This window comes from Neofelis nebulosa, chromosome 14 (genome assembly GCF_028018385.1).
Source record: "Neofelis nebulosa isolate mNeoNeb1 chromosome 14, mNeoNeb1.pri, whole genome shotgun sequence".
NCBI lineage: Eukaryota > Metazoa > Chordata > Mammalia > Carnivora > Felidae > Neofelis > Neofelis nebulosa.
Genome location: NC_080795.1, coordinates 79,162,507 through 79,175,287, shown reverse-complemented (window position 1 = coordinate 79,175,287; position 12,781 = coordinate 79,162,507). Strand labels below are relative to the sequence as shown.

Below are 12,781 nucleotides of genomic sequence, written 5' to 3'. Positions count from 1 at the left end.
TCTGTCCCAAAAATAAATTAAAAACGTTGAAAAAAAAAAATGAATATTTATTCCTTCTGTGTATACATGAAATTCATTCCAGATAGGTGATAGGTATAAATGCAAAAGAAAAATTGTTATAAATTCTAAAAAGTAACATGGAAGAATGGCTTAATGCCATGATGTAGGCAAAGATATTTTAAGTAGAGAAATTATACACTACCCATTAAACTATTTTTGAAAAGACAATTTGCCTGGGATATAATTAACAATTTCTACTCATCAAAATATACCAGTAAGAGAAGTGTTCAGGCCACAGGTAAGAGTAGATTATTATATCTGATGAAGGACTCCTATCCAGAATAAATAAAGAAATCTTTTAAATCAGTAAGAAAGGAAATTCAATAGAAAAATGGACAAGAGACTGAACAATCAGCCAGCAAAACACTTTATCCAAAAGGCCAACACGTATATAAAAATGTGTTCAGCCTCTTTCCTCATGCAAACCCAAACTATGATGAAATCCCAGTAAACGCCCTCCCACGTCCAGAAAGCTAAAACAAAAATGACTGGTGACACTTGACGCTGGTGAGAACGTGTCATCTGCAAACGCTCACACTAAGCCGGCAGGAGTGTAAATTGTCACAACTGTTGTGTAACACTGGTAGCAATATCTAAAAAAACTGAACAGATGAGTGCATTTGCTCAGAAATTCCATCGCTAGGTAATACGAGCATTCGTTTGCTGAAGTCGTGTGCAGGAATCACCACGGTGGGTACCATTTGCAACCAGACTAGAAAGAACCCAATGTTCACATTCGGTGAAATGAATAAATAAACTGGGACTATTCACATAGCGAAACATGAAACAGTGGGAAAGAACCAAATACTGACATGCGCACCAGCATCGATAAATTGCAGAAAGGTGGTATTGAGTGAGCAAACCCAGACACAATGAGGTACACCCTGTGTTGCGTGGGTGTGAGAGTGTGTGTTTGTGTGCAGGTGCATGTGTATGGTGTGTGTATGTGTGCATATATATTAGGTCAGTCCTGGTGCACATGTATTGTGTAATGTGTGTGTGTGTGCATGCATATGTGTGTATGTGTGTCACGTTCATTTGTGGGCATGTGTATTGTGTATGTGTGTGTATACCTGTGTATTATACATGTGTGTATATGTATCACTGCGTATTGCATATGTGTGAATGGTATTTTTTTAAGTTTATTTATTTATTTTGAGAGAGAGAGAGAGAGAGAAACCAGGACAAGGGCAGAGAGAGAGAGGAGAGAATCCCAAGCAGGTTCCACACTGTCAGCACACAGCCTGATGAAGGGCCCAAACTCAGAAACTGTGAGATCATGACCTGAGCTGAAATCGCAAGTCAGACACTTAATTGACTGAGCCACCCAGGTGCCCCCATGTGTATTTCAAACACAGGAAAAACTCCCCTTTGGTGATAGAAGTCAGTGTCATAGTTCCCTTTGGGGATGGGCGTTGTGACTCAGGGGATCCCCTAGGGGCCTTGAAGGGCTTCCGTTGCTCTTTCATTTTTCTCCTTGACCTAGACGGTGGTTGCACAGGCAACTTTTACTTTGAAAAACTCATACAGCTGAACATTTTTTCCTTGGGGCACTTTGGGGTTCAATGTTCTGCTCAAATAAAAGAAAGTTATTTTTAGAATGCTCTTTTGTTACTACATGTGTGATCATAAAATGTTTGTTGGCGATTCCAGTCCTCCCTCATTTCTTCACTCAGTCACGAACCATCCCCTGAGCCCCCGCTGGATGCAAGGGCACAGCTCATACCCTGGGAGGACATCAGTAAACAAAACCAGCAGAAAGTCCTTTTCGCAAGGAGCTTACATTTGATTACAATGAGAGAAGACCTCCCTAAGCATGAGGTTGTCCTCCGTTGGAAAAGCTTTGGGCACAGTTTATGGTACCTTTATGCACCCTGTGGGTATACAATTCCCTGAACAATCCAGTTATGGCTACCAGAAGTGCCCCCGGGAAACAGAGTCAGGAATTGTGAGATTGCACCAGTTATGTATTTAACACTGGAACACACGATCAATGCACCAGGGAAAGGGGGACACTGATGCGTGTGCAGCGGGCTTCTTCTGCAGCTGTTGTGGCCCATGGCGTGCACAGGCTGAGGGAAGATGTGGATTCAGGAAGTGACCACGTGGCTCAGTAGCTGAGTTGACAATGGTGTTTGCAAAGATTGACACGTGGGCTGGCAGATTCGGGCTGGCCTTCGGAACACATCTAGAGAAAACGACAAACTTAAAGGCTCGAGTTCTCAACTCAGACTACAGGTAGAAACCTAAACCGACTCCACGGCAGTTCCAAAGTAACCCCTTATCTCCCAGCGTGGCAGGTCACATGTGAATGTGGCCCAAGCCCAGAGGCCATGAGGGGCACTGATTCTGTTAGAGGTACCAGAACTGAGGGGGAGCGGGGGCCCCGGGGATGGAACATTCCCACAGACACACACAAGGCTGACGGCACTGAGCTTTCCTGAATGCACGAGGACAAGCAAGGTCCCTGCATCCTGGAAGGGCCGCTCACCCGACCACGTTGCTCCCGATCCTGGCTGTCCAGCCAACAGAGCTGTGGTGTATATAAACCGCTCGGTCCGTGGAGCCATGCCACAGCCGCTCGAACAGACCGACAGAGGCGCTCATGCAGGACGGGGACTTAATACTTTGGGTGTGGCAGTCACACTGTGCTTGGTTGGCTAACTGAGCACTGTGCTCAACACTGGCAAACACCCAAAGCAGAGGTTAGATGGGATTTCAGTCGAGTCTGTCATGTGCGGTTTGCTCTGATACTTTGTACACTGTGTCTCCCCCCCCCACCCCCAAGTTCTCTGATGCACGGAGACACTAAGAAATGCCTCGGGGGAGGGGCACCAGCTTCCCTCAATAGCTCTGTGGTGATGGGGAGGATGGGGAGGGTGTGGCCCTGAAATCAGGCTCCTGACTTCCAAGGAATGAGGGACGGGGAGCATGAGGGGCTGGGTGGTGGGGCCTTGGTCCCCAGACATAAAGTAGGCACCAGCACATGGTAAGCAGGGGGAAGAGAGGCCATTTTCACAGGCAGGACCTCACGATGATGGCTACTCGTGGTGGATGCCTGGATGGAAATACTCGCGCAGCGCTCCCGGAAGTACGTACACGGGAGAATTTCGGACCCAGCAGACATGCACTTGACTCGAGTCGCCATGCTGGGGACGTGTGGCCTTTTCTCCGATTTGATGCCCACATACATAGAAGTCAGCTCACAGACCCAGACTCCCCTCACGGAGAGGGAGGGGCTCCCTTTGAGAAGGGACCTCAAGACGTGGCCACAGATGTGTGCTACAAATTGCCACCGCCTTCTCAGGGAAGTGTGTCCAGCACCCAGGAACAAGGTCATGTGCTACTAAAGAGTTTGGCCTTCATCGGACAGGGAAGGGACATGCAGAGCCCTGTCTATGCCTGACAACAGTCATGCTTGATCCCCAACATACAAGGTTTGGAAGCCTGAGTCAAAGCAAGGATTCGCAATACAGGAAGTAGGGATTGCCTTCAAGAACCACTAAAAGATGGCAACCATCAAGCCCTGGCGATGGGAGGCTAGGAAGAGAAGCCAGAGGTAAGGAGGGGAGTCGGAATTGGGGATCGTGAGGTGTGAAGGCCACCGATGCAGTCAGAGGAGGCTGAAGCTCGGAGAACGAAACAGAGCCCCTGAAGGATTAGAAACGGGAATTAGAGGATTTGGAATGCTGTCTTATCCTATAGACACACAGCAGCTGCTACAAATTACAGCTATTGGCCGACTCCCGCGGAAAGTCCATCAGAGTGCGTTAAGGTCATTGGCCTTTAAAAATGAACTATTTGAAATGGAAACATACTTTTGCAAAAAAAAAAAAAAAAAAAAAGGCTCAATTTCAGAAAATCCTGTAATGAGATTCAACACATTTACATGGTAAAGGAGAGGAAAGGCATGAGCAACTTAACTTGGGGAAAGAAAGGTTTCACAAACACGTATCACACAAGACCACTGTCTCTAAAATAGGAGCACACTGGGGTGCCTGTGGCTCAGTCGATTAAGCATCTGACTTCAGCTCAGGTCACAATCTCATGGTTTGTGAGTTCGAGCCCCACGTTGGGCTCTGTGCCGACAGCTCAGAGCCTGGAGCCTGCTTCGGATTCTGTGTCTCCCTCTCTCTGCCCCTCCCCTGCTCACACTGTCTCTCTCTCTCAAAAATAAACATCAAAAAAATTTTTTAATAAAATAAAACAGCATGCGGGGGTGTCTGGGTGGCTCAGTCAGTTAAGTGTCTGACTCTGATTTTGGCTCAGGTCATGATCCCACGGTTGTGGGATCAAGCCCTGCATTGGGCTCTGTACTAACAACATGGAGCCTGCTTGGGATTCTTTCTCTCCCTCTCTCTCTGCCCCTCCCCTGCTCTCATGTACGCTCTCTCTCTCTCAAAATAAATAAAAATTTAAAAATAAATATGGGAGCCTGGGTGGCTCAGTCAGTTAAGTGTCCAACTCTTGATTCCAGCTCAGGTCATGATCACATGGTTCATGAGTTTGAGCCCTGCATCGGGCTCTGTGCTGTGAGTGCAGAGCCTGCTTGGGATTCTCTCTCTCCCTGTCTCTCTGGGCCTCCCTTACTTGTACTCTCTCTCTCTCACACAAAATAAATAAACTTTAAACAAACAAACAAATAAATGAAATAGCATATGGGGAGGAAAAGTAATTTTACCTCCACCCTTCTAGGTTCTTGGCCAAGACCCCCTGTCATAAAAGACAGATTATCAGGAGAAAAGCAAACGGAAGTTTAACACCATGTATTCCTCTTGTCTACAGGGGAGAGACCCAGGGGAATGGAGTAATTCCCCAGATGACCAAAGCCACCTTACACACCATCTTCTGCTAAAGGCAGAGGACAGTGTTGCAAGTGAGGTGGTCAGTTATGGGAGGTCTCCCGCCACACAGTGAGGGAGGCTGTGGTTGTCAAGCAGGTTTCAGGCTGTGCCTCCTCCTTGGAAAAGAGTGTCTAGAGACTTTCTCATCCTCCTCTTCCTGGTGTGCAGCAGGGAACACGCTCACAAATGGAGATCTCCCTTGTAAGTATCAATGTCTCTTATAAAAGGGTAACTTCTACTCTGCTTTTAGAGCTCCTATATGTAACGGAAGGAAGGAAGGAAGGAAGGAAGGAAGGAAGGAAGGAAGGAAGGAAGGAAAGGAAGGAAGGAAGGAAGGAAGGAAGGAAGGAAGGAAGGAAGGAAGGAAGAAAGAAAGAAAGAAAGAAAGAAAGAAAGAAAGAAAGAAAGAAAGAAAGAAAGAAAGAAAGAAAGAAAGAAAGGTAGGTAGGTGCCTGGATGGCTCAGTCGGTTAAGCATCTGACTTCGGCCGGCTCAGGTCACAATATCGCAGTTCGTGAGTTCAAGCCCCGCGTCGGGCTCTGTGTGGACAGCTCGCAGCCTGGAGCCTGCCTCAGATTCTGTGTCTCCCTCTCTCTCTGCCCCTCCCCTGCTCATGCTCTCTCTCTCTCTCTCTCTCTCTCTCTCTCTCAAAAATAAATACACATTAAAAAGAAGAGAGAGAGGGAGAGAGAGAGAAGGTGTTTCTTAAAAACAATAAAAAATAATCAGTCTAAAATAATCCTTATGCCAAAGAGGCATATTTTGCAGTGACAGATTCTGGTCTTGTTCAAGTAAAATCAACTTCTGTAACTGGAGAGATGACATAGGCCACGTTTACAGATTTTAAACACATGTCAATTTTTTAAAAACTGGTGTAAGAACACCCACGTGAATGGTAAGCAGCTGGGGACAGTGGCTCTTTCAAGGAAGGGCGGGGGGCTGGGAAAGTGGCCTCTGGAGGGTCTGTCTGAGGACCCCGGTGTGTGTCTTTTCACAAGAATTAATCTGAAGCCAAGGGGCCCAATGTCAGCCATGAAACTTGCTACTGAGTACATGATACTGTTTTCTGTAATATTCTAGATGTTTAAAATACTTCATAAACATGCGGACACACAGAAAGGGTCTAAACAACACACACGTACAGCCAAATGTGAGTTCCCCCACCTCCCTCCCACCCAGGCTCCCCGCCCCCTCCCCAGCCCCACGAATTCATCTGCATTAGCCAGCTCTTCCTGGAGGCAGACAGTACATTCTTCTCCACCTTGAAGTGTTCCCCACGCATCGCTGAACCTCACGTCCCATGCTTAGCAAGGCCGCCGGGCTCCTCCCAGGGGTGACATCATCCCCATCTCCAGACCTACGGAGCCCTCTCCCTGTCCTTTCCCGTTCAGGTCTTTCCCCTCCCCACACACTGGACAGGCTAAAGCTTCCCTCCTGCCAGATGAGCGCATTCTAGCGATCCGGGGTACGACAGGCAGAGTGTGTTGTGCACTCAAACAAAATTGTCAAGTGTGTGGGTCTCACGTTGTGTCCTTAAACAAAACAGGAAAACAAAGGGGCAGGGAGAAACCTTAGAAGGTGATAGGGATGTGTATCCCTTCGATTGTGGTGGTGGATTCACGTGTCCAAACTCATCCAAGTGTAGCAATAAACAGGAGCAGAGCCTTGTCCATCAGTTACACGTCAATAAAGCTGTTAAAATGTATTCCTGGGGGCGCCTGGGTGGCTCAGTTGGTTGAGCCTCTGTCTGACTCTTGATTTCAGCTCAGGTCATGATCTCCCAGTTCGTAGGATCGAGCCCCACGGCGGGCTCTGCGCAAACAGTACGGAGCCTGCTTGGGATTCTGCCTCTCCCTCTCTCTGACCCTCCCCCACTCGTTCTCTCTCCCTCTCTCTCAAAACACATAAATAAACATTAAAAAGTATACATACTCCTAAAGCAGCGATATCTCTGAAGGTGGGAATTGGAGTCAGGCCACCTGGGTTTGACCCCCCACTACTGTGAAACCTTGAAGAAGTCACTTCAATCTGTGCGCTTTGTTCCTTGTGTGCATAGTAGGGCTAATACCCACCTCACAGGGTTGTTCTAGGGACCAAAGGCTGTAACACAGGTAAGGTGTTTAGAACAGGGTCTGATGGTTTAGCAGTCAATATGATTTATTGTTATTATTATTATTATTATGGGTTAGATCCTGATGTCTACTCATAAACAAACCAGAGGTGGGCATTCAAGACCTTTCAAAATATGGCTTCAACTTGGTTTCCCACCGCCACACCCCATGTCTCCCTTGACTGCGTCCCCCTCCCGTCCCCCACCGGCTCCTGGGTTTCTGTCCTCACCAGGGCTGCTCTTGGGAAGCTCGCGCCCATCGCCACCTCCTTCCAGCTCATCCCACCTGACACCTGTGGCTGCTTTACTTTGCAGGCTCCCTTGTCCTGCCTGAAAACCGGCGGGGCTTGGCCTCTGGGCTTCAGCCTCACCTGTGTTCCTTGCACCTGCCTGGTGGCCCTTCTCCAGCTTTCGCCCCCTGAACGTCAAGCCCCCAGCACTTCCTCTCTGCTTCTCCAAGTTTACTCCTAGTGGTCACTTAACTGTTTGCTCATGTCTCCGGGCGACCCTCACAAGTCTCTGGCCACACGCTCCTCCTGTCCACCGCCAGCTCCCTGCCTCTCGGTCCTGGGTGCTCAGGGCCTCAGGCTTGTCTCCCTGAACACCTGCTCCTCCCCACCTCCTGCCTGGTCTGCAAGAATGGCCCCCCACCTCGCCTCGCGCCTCTCACCACATCCGGCCCGGGAGATCACGAATGTCCCCACAGCTACAATAAAGATACCAGTGATCGTTAACATTGGCCAGCCGTTAAGCATTCGGCAGACACAGTCCAGGGCACTTTGGGAGGATTTGCTCGTTCAATAAACAACCTATGCAGTGGATGCTCTCGGGCCCCCACTTCACACATTAAACCGCAGCCCGGAGGTTCAGTGGCTTGCCCCGGGCTGGGAGCGCAGTTAAGAGGTGAAGACAGCGCATCTCCCACTCGTCTCCTCCCCCTTCCAGTGCCAGAACCTGCCTCCCAGCCTCCAAAATGAGCTTCCGGAAACAGAGGGGGAGATACTGCTTCCGCCGCTGAAAGGGGTCAGAACTCGCCACTTGCGGTAGCTGCAAGGCCTGTGTTATCCGCCCACATCTGCCCCTGCCTACCACGCGGCCCCAGCTCAGCTCGTGCTGCCGATGCGCCATTTCACCCCCGTTTCACCCCCACGTCACCCCCAGTGATCGGCGGGCCCCTGTGGCGGCCACGCTGGAGCCCAAGCCGCGGAAGCTCTTTGCTGCCCCCTGCTGGCCGTCAGAAGCTATGGGCGCCGGTGGGCGGAAGCCGTGGGATTCCAGCCGCGGGTTCCAGGATCTTGGGTCTCCCAGCGCTCTCCTGATGCAGTGTGGTTTTAGTGCAGCGCCTTCCAGACCGGAATCCGAATCCCCAGAGGAGGGACCCTGGAATCTGGAACTGTGATAAGTGCCTCAATGCATTTTTACCATCATGCATGTTTGCACAATTCCTGACACTTGGAGAGCCTGTGTCTGGGACTGGGCTAGAAGGACCTCGAACCTCAGCCCTGCCCCCGCGCACCTGCCCCACCAGCACATCATGCAGCCGAGGACATCCCCCCACCCCCACCCCGGAGTCCTGCTTTCAAATATGTGGGCTATTCCCACTCCATCTGGGAGGATTTTGTGGAGTTTGACCAAGATGGCATTGGTCAATTGATGCTGGTCCCTTTCCCTTTTTACGTGTGGAGAGAAAAAGGGAACGCATAGCACCAAAAACTAGGAAAAAGGAAGAAAATTAAAGTTTGAAAAGCTCTTGGCAATTTCTGAGTGTTGCCGAGTACAGAGCTTCTTTCCTGGACCTCGTTTTGTCTGTTAACATGCACGTGTCCCCAGAAATGACTCAAACACATGTTCATCGCTGGAGGAAACTTTGACCCCAGAGCCACACTGTGTTTGTGGGGATCTCCCTAGGCCCGGCAAGGAGGGCCAGTACCCCAGGGGACTGGGGGCTTGTGGGGGGAAAGAGCAGGAATCCTAAAGGAAGAGACGCCTCCTCAGCAGGGAGGGAAGCGGTGAGTCCCCTCAACCAGGACCCTACGCCCTCTCTGTCCAGCTCTGCTGAGGTGTGACGGACGCACAAAGACCATCGGTATTTCAGGTGCACGGCATGAGGCCTTGACGGACGGATGGACGTGTGCACTGGGAACCGGTCACCTCTGTCGAGCCATTGGGATCGCGGTCACCTCACACGGCTGCCTCTGCGTGTTTGTGCCAGGACACCTGGGACCTGTGCTCCCGGCAGGCGCCAAGGACACGGCCCTGATCACCATCACTGCCACCTGGGAGCAGGGTGGCCTCTCAGAGCTCCTCCTTCCACTCCTTCCCTCCCCTCCAGCCTGTGGCCAGGGACCCAGACTGCATCAGGGAAAGTGCCTTCACCTCCAGGGACTCCTCCCTCACCTTGGAATGAGGGTGGGATTGGGATGGATAAGGGTAGGACAGTGCGGTGGCCCTTCCGAGACTCCCTCTCCCCACTTCTCTGATGAGGCACCTGGGCTCAGGCACCGGGCCTGCAGACCCCTGGGAGAGGTGCCCAGCCTCCAGGTGCCTCCCCTTCCCTCCCCCCTTCCCCCTGCCCCTCCTCTCCCTTAACTGTCCTCTACTCCTCCTTCCCCCCTCCCTCTCCGCTCCCTCCCCTCCCCCTGTTCCCTTCCCATAGTTTCCCTCTTCCAGTCTTCTCCTCTCCCCTTCCCCTCATCTCCCTTCCCCTCCTATCCTCTCCTCCCCCCCCTCCGCCCCTCATTCCTCCCTTTCCCCTCCCCTCCTTCCTTCCCCCCCTCCCTTACTCTCCCCTTCTTCCTTCCTCCCTCCCATACCCCTCACCTTCTCTCCTACCCCCTCCCTCCCCTCCACTCCTCTTCCCTTACTCACCCCCTTCCAGGCCTCTCCTCCTCCCTGCCTCCTCCTCTCCTCTCTCCTTCCCCCCTCCCTCCCTCACCCCTTCTTCCTTCCTCCCTCCCATACCCCTCACCTTCTCTCCTACCCCCTCCCTCCCCTCCACTCCTCTTCCCTTACTCACCCCCTTCCAGGCCTCTCCTCCTCCCTGCCTCCTCCTCTCCTCTCTCCTTCCCCCCTCCCTCCCTCACCCCTTCTTCCTTCCTCCCTCCCATACCCCTCACCTTCTCTCCTACCCCCTCCCTCCCCTCCACTCCTCTTCCCTTACTCACCCCCTTCCAGGCCTCTCCTCCTCCCTGCCTCCTCCTCTCCTCTCTCCTTCCCCCCTCCCTCCCTCACCCCTTCTTCCTCTTGCAGCCAGATAAGGATGCACAGTGACTTTTTTCTTCCTCAGAAAGGCTAGTTTGGGGCATCGTCAGGCCCAGGTCACTGGAAAGTCACCTTCCAGGAAATGATGGGGATATTTCTGAGATGGGCTCCAGCTCCAAAGCCCTGTCCCTCTCCCTCTCCTGTCCTGGGGCTCTGGGCTGGACGATAGTGAAGGAGACTCCTGACCTCCCCTCGCCTCTTACCCTTGCTTTGCTAAGTCCTCCCCAGAGGGTGCCCTGTCCCTCTCCTCACAGAGCCCACCCCCAACAGCATGGCCCCCACTCCTGCACATCAGTGTGCCCATCTCTGTGCTCCACCTTCAGAGCTGGCTGGCCACCCAGAAGTCCATGGGCATCAGGTTGCTAGTCTGTTTTCATTATGATGGTTTTTTTTAATCTATAAAACAAATGCAGCGATAACTTCCTCAAAAGGTTTTAGATCGGGGTTTAATAAGCAAATTTTATGCATATGTATATATACAGGAAGGATGGCACCTGGCTTGAAAGAGTGCATTCCATCATCATCGTCATTGCTATCGAAACAACTCGGCACAGTCCTTACTAACCCTATTTTCTAGGTAATAACAGCATGCTCACTGAATACACACCCAAAGCAGAAAATTCCACTGGCTTTGAGTTGTGACAGTCTCAGGAAATATGTTTTTTGGGGTCCTTCCTCGCACACTGAGGTGTAGACATCTGGAAACGTGGGGGCTGCGGAGACCTTCCTGGCCAGCAGTCCTCGAAGGCCCCACGAGGAACAGGCACAGCCCAGGGATAGAGAAGGAGGACACTTACAATTACTGATTCTTAGTGAGTGTGCCCGAGAGACCTGCGAACACATTTGACACTTGTCGCCTTGTACCATCAGCTCCTGGCTGTGGTCTCAGCCCTGACGGTAGCCACTGAGTGACCATGGCAGGCTCCTTCACTTCCCTGAGCCTCAGTTTCCCCATCTATAGAATGGGAGAGGAGAGCGAGTCTCAGGAGTGGTGCTCCAGAGCCACTGTCCTTATTTTGCTATTTGTCTCCTGAGACAAGGTGTCTGGTCCAGGGCACACGAGTGAGGCAGTCCGCTGAGCACATTTTCAACAGGCACAAATTTGTTACCACGTTTGGTTACATAATGCCCGTCTCCGACAAGGTGGTTCACATTCCAGTTCAAGGTGCATTAACTGTGAGTGAGGACCAGGACACTTGATGGGTAGGTGGAGATGAGAAGGGGGGGGGGGCGTGAAGACAGGCCTCCTGTGCCCCTCCCAGGTTGAACGTCAGGATCTTTAATGATAGGAATATGCTGGTGATATCCCAGGTCTGCCACTTGCCAGCTCTGTGACTCTGGGCAAATCACATAACCTCTCTGATCCTCGGTTTGCTTACCTAAACATTTCACAGCGGGAATAGTAATACTTATATTTTGAGGTTGCTCTGAACATTGGCCTTTGGAAAGCACTTTAGCAAGAAGTTAGAGCCATGGTTTACCAGGAGAAAGAGGTGACCATTCTTTGAAAAGTATAGTGTTGCACACACACAGTGGTTCATGTGCATAGACTGGATGTTTATTGTTATTATTATTTAATAATTAATTTAATAATTAATAATTTAATAATTAATAATTTAATAATTAATAAATATTAATATACAATATATTTATTGTATATTATTATTATTAATTATTATTATTATTATTATTATTATTCTCTGACACTCTTGGGTCCAAAGGAAAGTGGATCTTACAAGATAGTGGGATTTTCGACCCTTAAAATGATAGAAAAGAATCCAAGTTGGCTAAAGAGCCTGGTAAACTTTGAAACAGAACAGTGGGAGGTTCTAAGACACCTGCTAGAGATCACTGATTATGCCCCCCATGTCCCCCACTGTCATTTCCCTTCTCCCACTTATTTCCATCTTGTCCCTTCTCCTCTCATCTTTGTCCCCTTTCCTTCCTTTCTTTTGGTTTCCCTTTACAGAATAGCACTGTAGGGTCAGATAGAGGGCGAGGGTATGAGAGAGCTTCCTTCCTCCCAAGACCCTTCCTGTTCCCTCAAGTCAAAGAGGGAATGACCTTGAGAAAAGGCAACATGTGGCCTCCCCCAGTGGTTGCCCAGAAAGCAAACTCTCTGCCTGAGCCACAGTGAAGAGCAGTTACTGGGGTGCAGGTATACACCCCCATACCCTAAATCAGACCCAGACCTCCAGAATGTAGCACCCATGCATATTATACAAAACTTTATCTCCCCCCCCCCCCCCGCCCAAACTACTTTCTAAGGTTATGAATGTAACAGGATGCCCTGGCTTAGATTCTAATATTTTGAAGGTAGGAAACTGTCCTTTAAAAGATGTAAGTCGGGGCACCTGGGTGGCTCAGTCGGTTGAGCGTCCGACTTCGGCTCAGGTCATGATCTCAGAGTCTGTGAGTTCGAGCCCCACACTGGGCTCTGTGCCGACAGCTCGGAGCCTGGAGCCTGCTTTGGATTCTGTGTCTCCTGCTCTCTCTGCCCCTCCCC

The 12,781-nt window shown here is 50.5% G+C and overlaps 1 pseudogene; it reads right to left on the bottom strand.

Moving 5' to 3' along the window:
* The window catches only part of LOC131494550 (histone H1.4-like), an 84,388-nt pseudogene extending 81,180 nt beyond the window's left edge, over positions 1-3,208 (bottom strand).
* Between the last annotated feature and the right edge of the window lie 9,573 nt (positions 3,209-12,781).